The following is a 6,850-nucleotide window of genomic DNA, read 5'->3' on the forward strand; positions in this document are numbered from 1 at the left end:
CAGATATATGAATTGCAAATGTCATGCATAATTATACGGATAATATATTTTTCTCATTTTCCGCAATCAAGTTTTTGCTCAAGATTTCAGGATTATTACTCACCAGTAATAAGTTCCAATTGAATTATCATAGCTAGCAAGTGTTCAAAAAGCAGTCTTACAATGTGAGAGGAATAATTAAGTTCTGCTTTATTGTAATTCTGATTCAGATTAGATATTCTCTCTTTGTCTTTATGTAAATACAGATACAAACCACTTTCTTTTATTAAAGATGAGCTGCCCAAGGGGGAAACATATTAAATATTTCATCCCCAGATATGGGGCTCATTACACAAGACTGTTTTGACATTATTTAATGCTTGGGGCCGACCCAGCTTAAAGAACAAAACCCACACACATATGCACATAAAAAAAAAAAACATTTCCCTTGATGGCATTTTTAATCACAGGGAATGTTGGATGTGTATGAAACCTTTTGACACTAATATTATTTACACAATATGAAAAAGAAACAATGTTCACCTCTACTACTCATATCAAATTTCCAAGGCTCTGAATAATTCAGAAAAAAAAATGCTTGCTGAAACACGCATTTTAAACCAGTGGCCTTAAAATAGCTTAGTTGTTTTGTTCATGCAAGTTCCTGAGTAATCCACTACATTACAGTTTTAACAGTGGAGATAATGAAGACGTGTCATACAGGAAAAGATACAAAGAAATTATAAAATACAGTCTTCATTTACTACGCTCCTATGATGATTGTATTGTGCTGATTAGGCAAATTGTATGATGTCTCTGTGGGCTTGGTCAAAATATTGATGCAATTATATTTCTTGTTTTAAGCATAACATTTCCTAATACTGATTGTTTTTTGAAAAATTAAGACATAAAATCTTGTTATTTTGCATCTGAATGAAATGTATCATGATTACATTTTTGTAAATTATTTGTAATAACCAACAAGACAATTATACTAAGTATAAGAAAACCATTTGGTAACACTTTACAGGTTCCATTTTTTTACATTAGTTAATTACATTAGTTAAAATCAACTACCAATAAAAAATACTCTAGAAATATGAGCTTGAGCAAATGATGACAGTCTCTTCAATTTTGGGTGAACAATCCTTTTAAGGCACAATCCATGTCTTTCATGCTCACATTGGTATCTAGAGAGATAAATGCAGTATAAATGGTCTTTCACTTTGTTTTTCTGTCTCTCTTGTTCCATTATTTCCTCACCTCAGTGTAACCCCACATCTCTCGCTATGGTTGAACCGTAAAGGCATTGATTCTGTAGTAAACAGAGCGAGCTCTTTTCCATCTTAACTGGTAGGCTATATTAATAAACCGTGTGTGTCTCTTGAGGGTGCTCACAGACGCTTTGCCATCTGAGCTCCAACATGCTGCAAATGACCGCCTGCATCCCACTTATCATCTCAGGGGTCCGCCTCAGAGTCCTTCCCTTTGCTCCTACACAGCCTTCTTTTAGATAGGCTTTATCCTGTGAGAGTGCTGATGTCTGAGCGTATGTGTGTTTGTGTGTTAAGGCCTTCTTTTTAAGCTGTCATTGGAAGTCCTTGAGCTGTTATCTCCCCTGGTTTAATGTTCATTGGCCACACACCACTATAAACCATCTCTGAATGCTGACGGGGCATATTGGAAATATGAAAACATCACATTCCCTAGACTATGCACATAGGGCTGTGTACCATTCAGGACTGGACTGAAAAAACAGTGAATTCCTATTAATAAATGATCTTTATGGACCAGAGCACCTCATTTGAAGAAGGTATTTCCTGTAGTGAATTTCGTTTTTTTTTTTTTTTTTTGGCCAATTCAATTCATATTTAAACAAATTTTTCATCAATTTTAAATGTTGTCTTTCTATGGTATAGGGTTAATATAGTTGTGATAGTTTTTATTTTATACAGTATTTTATTTTCAATTTTTCTTTTGAGATTAGTAATTGTTAGTTTTACTTATATGTTTGTTTTGGATTTAGTATTTTTAGTATTTTAGGGCAAGTTTATGCATTAACTGGCATCTTTTAAGACCATTGTACAGTGTAACATATCTCAGCACGGTCTAGTGTTAATGGTATTTAGTGCCATTTTAATGTTTAATAAACGTTGTTTTAACAGTTTGTAATATTAACTATAGTATGTTTGTGGTTATAGATATTTTTTGTTAACAATAATAAAAGGACCCTCATAAGATGTTCCCTAGACTTTTAATTGTTGACAAAGATTGCATAGGTGATCACTCAAATAAAGCTTGTCTCAGTTTGTGTTAACATCATTTAACATTTAAACTGAAAGCCATAGCTATGGACTTTTAATCCGTTGTTGTCATTTTATTTGATTGGCATCTTGAGTAAAATAGTTCCATGCTTAACCTAGCACATACAAAAGACTTTTTTAATGAATTGTTGACCTTCTGGAAAGTATGTTCATTTACTGTACACCTGATGGACATCTAAAGTGACGTATGTTTTTTTTTTTTTTTTTTTTGTTCTGAAGCTTTTTTCTTTCAGTTTTTATTTCTCACTGTGCTGACAACAACCTGACTGAGAACACTGCGTAGCAGCCAGCCAATCGGATTGTGTGCAGTTTGCATCAGACAGCCTGTGACTGGTCTGTGGACGGTCTCTGGATGTACTGTCTAAGACCGAGACTGTGAATGTCCTTATCATGACCTCTACATTTGTATGAACTCTCTTAGTCTTGCTCAAATTGTATGCTAGAAAGAATTGCATGATTCCTATACAGGACTGAATGTTTAATACCGAATTGATCCTTATCAGTAGCGCATGATCTGTAAATCCATGATATTGATGTCTCCTCACTCTTACATCTGGATTGCAGGGGCAGAAAGAAGGAAAGAGAATGAGGTAGACAAAAGGGGCAGAGCGCATCCTGAAATTCTTTCTCCAGTTTAAACCCCGAGGGGCATGTGCAATGACCTCTTTATCTGCCTCCTGGAAGAAATGTTGGATTTGCCAACATTTACCTACCCACAATCCATTATTTAGTGCTGGAGAAAGGCTGGCGGGATGGAACCAGGCTTCAGTCTTCCCTCTGCTCATGTTATAAGAAATCTCTGAATTGGTATTGCATTTATTCTAAGGTTATATTTGACTGGATCTTATGCATCATTCAGCTGTTTTCAATGTGCAGAGGAGAGAGAAGGAGACAGGCGGCAATCTTAGTGCCAGAACGGCTGTAACTGTGAAAAAAAAAATCTTTTTTTTCTTTTTCTTCAAGTTCTACTATGGGGATGCTAATACTCGTTTTTGTTTATGCAAGTTTTTCAAAGATGAAATAAGATATTTTTAAACAAAATTTGTTAAGCATGTTATACTTGGGTCTTTCCTCGCTTAGCGGGAAAAGAAGAATTCAAGGGCGAAGGGAAATCAGACTGTATCAAATCCATTCTGAGCACCATATTGTTATATTATACTTTATAAACAAAACAAACCCGGGCTCCCCACGGATAACTTTGGCTGAGAGAGCTCTGCAAATTGCCATATTAAACTGCAGTGGGCATTTTCTATTTTTGAATCTTGTATATGGCAGGGATACTCTACATTCAGCTTTAATGGCCGTTGGAGCAGCGTCTTTTCAGCAGCACATCAATATGATTTTTTTTTATGTGTATGTGGCACATTTCCTCTTCATTGGTTAGAGCTCTAAAATATACAGTTGGTGATTAAAGGTTATGAAAGGTTCACTGTCAGCTCCATATGCAACAGAGAGATTTAATACAAGCAAAATATTTTCTCCATTTAAAAAGAAGTTGTCCTCCACAACCACATTACCACTCTAATGAGTATTATATTATGTAAATGAGGATACAGTAGGACATGCTGTATTTGATTTAAATTCTAATCATATAGTATTATATAATTGTTATTGCCATATTTAGTTGACAGGATGAAAATTGAAATTATTTTATTATTTACTTATGTTTTTTTCATAAACTGTATGGCTGGTTTTCTTCTGTGGAACAACTTTTTTTTTCTCTCTCTTTTTCTCTCAATTATTTTGGACTTTTAGCATATAGGGAAGTAAGCATATTCAGACTCAGGGATTGTTAGAAATCCATTTGGTGATGCTAGTGGCTCAAAAATGACACAGTAATCCTTGTTCTCTATCATGTAAACAACATAAATCTGGTTTGCACAGAGCGGAATGAATATATTTAGAGAATGTGGCAAATGGAGCAAAGGTATGTTATTAAGGCGACTGACATTACAGTGAGCAATTCTGTGATTCTCTCCGTGAGAGCCCAGACTCTGCCTCCTTTTTCTTCCTTAGCATTTGGTTGTAACCTTTCCAAGAGTCCTGTGTGAGTCATTGAGACGATAGGTGCCTCTGCTCGTGCTGAATGGTAAGGGCACCAAGCCTGGGCCTTTATTACTCTGACCTTTAACAGACAGCTGTGAGGAGGAAACCACAACAGTGAAATGAACAGTGAGTGTGCTACCCTCGCAAAATGAAAAATCATACTCTCTATTGCACAGATTTTTTTTTTTTGGCTTGAGGAGGTCAGTGGCTCAGGCTACGTGATGTTACGTGTCAAACAAATCGGGCTGTCCCAAATGACAACAAATGGAAAAACACTTCAGCTGTAACTCAGACACATGTACTCTTTCAGGGGAAGATTGCTTGAGGTTTTCAGTCCAGTGCTGAGCACATTACTTGTACATCACCTGTGCTATTGCTTCATTGTTTGTGTTTGTGCTTATGTGTTTGTGTATGTGTAAGTCATATTGGTACAATTTAAGCCTATAGCTGGTGAATAATATCATATGAATGCTAATTACACTACTATTCAATATTGAGAAAAACAAAAAGTTGGTAAAGTTTTTATTTTTGTTTGTGGTTTATTTAATCATAATACAGTAAAAAAGGTAATACTCTGAAATGTTATTAATTATCATTTTCTATTTTAATATATTTTACAATGTTCTTTAGTCCTGTGATGGCAAAGCTGAATTTTCAGCAGTCATTATTCCGGTCATCAGTGTCACATAATTCTACAGAAATCATTATGATATGACAGTTTGGTGCTCAAGAAACATAATTTTCTTCTTTGTCTTATACAGTATTTTATTATTAATTTATGTTTTAAAACAGTTGTCGTTTAATAGTTTGTGCAAACCATGGTTTCAGGATGAATAGAAATTTACACAGAACAGAATTATTAGAAATAGAGAGCTTTTGGAATGTATTGTATTTGTTGTCATTTTTAATGAATTAAATGTATCCTTTTTGAATGAAAATAAAAAAATCTTATTGTCCCCAATTTTTAATAGTATACTTCATGATGATAGCACTGCACTCCCATTAAAAATCTTCTCCATGTAGAAAATAAAATATTAAATCACAATAAATAATAATAACAAACATTTCTGAATTTTGAGTGTAAATCACAGCAGAATTTTGAAGTCCAATTAAAAAAAGAGTTATGCACCACACTTTACAATTTAATTAATATTAAAGTTAAAATTTGTGGTTTTGCTTTTACACAATTTCTTTTTTTTTTTCTATCTACAAAAATAGTTGGTGGACCCCTGCAGTACCAGAACCCCTGTTGAAAAAATCAATTCTTTCTGCGTTTTCTTTTTCTAAAAACAAGTTGGTCTTGCAGTGTCCAATAAAAAAAAAAAGATTTACATTTTAATTAAAATGATATTATCATCATAATGCATTGTTTCATGTCATCATTGACAAAATATAAAAAAAACCTTTATCAACAAGCATTTCCATCTGTAATTGTGCAGATAAACAATGCTTTGAACTTCTAAACCATTTTGCTGTCACAAAAGCGACTCTTCAAACCCCAGTTGACCATCAAATCGAAAGCACCATCAAGGACTTTTAAATCCATCCTGGAGTCCTCTTTTTTTCTCCATTGTGATTGGATTCGTAATGGAAAGCCGCTCTATTTGTTTGTTGGGGTTGAATCTGATGGGAAAGCAGTACTGAGATTAATATTTGATGGAGCAAAGCAGCACCAACCTTTTCAGTTTCCCTCAGGTAGGAGATTCCTCACTGACCTTTCAGTACACACCTGTCACCATGCTGCTGTTAGCCCAGCTGCTCCTCTGAATCTTAAAGATGAACGAGATCAATATGGAGCACTAACTGTAACCACCTGAGGACACAAATGTTGAATTGCCATCAATAGCGAGCAAGATTCCATAAACTAGAATACATCGCCGTTGTGATTTCACATGTTGCCAGAGCATGCCTTGTTCAGGCAAAAACATTTGGGCTCATAATGACTAGTTTTGCATATAATTAATGCATTCAAGTTCCTTGCCAATTTATAATGTTACCATAAACATTTTTGTTGTTTCAATATGAAAAATGAATAAGAGAGGTTTATTGGGCTATAACTCTAACCAACCATAAGATCGTATTGGTAGATTTATTTTCAGAAGTGGTTTATTTATGTTATTTTCAGAAGTGGTTTATTTATGTAGAGTGTTTACAACTTCAAAGCAAGCAGTCATAGTCTGGATGATTAGATTTGGTAGTTGGCCAATGTGCTGGTAATGTGTACTTTACTGTGCTTGAAAAAAAAAGCCTGTTTTAATCTGTATACTGCACATGTGCTGGCAGAATATTTTCGGATGCAATGTAATGCATATTTTTGTTATATGCTTGCTGTGTTTCAAGAAAAGTAACCATTGAACTCCTAAGTAACAGAAATTAGAGTAATTTACACCTTACAAGGATTAACAGTCAGATTGATCATTCTTAGGCCTACTTTTCCGAAATGAGAACCTCAACAAATTCAACCTACAGAGGGCACAACCTTTGAAATGAGACACTGATTT

The sequence above is a fragment of the Carassius carassius genome, chromosome 15 (assembly GCF_963082965.1).
Source record: "Carassius carassius chromosome 15, fCarCar2.1, whole genome shotgun sequence".
Lineage (NCBI taxonomy): Eukaryota > Metazoa > Chordata > Actinopteri > Cypriniformes > Cyprinidae > Carassius > Carassius carassius.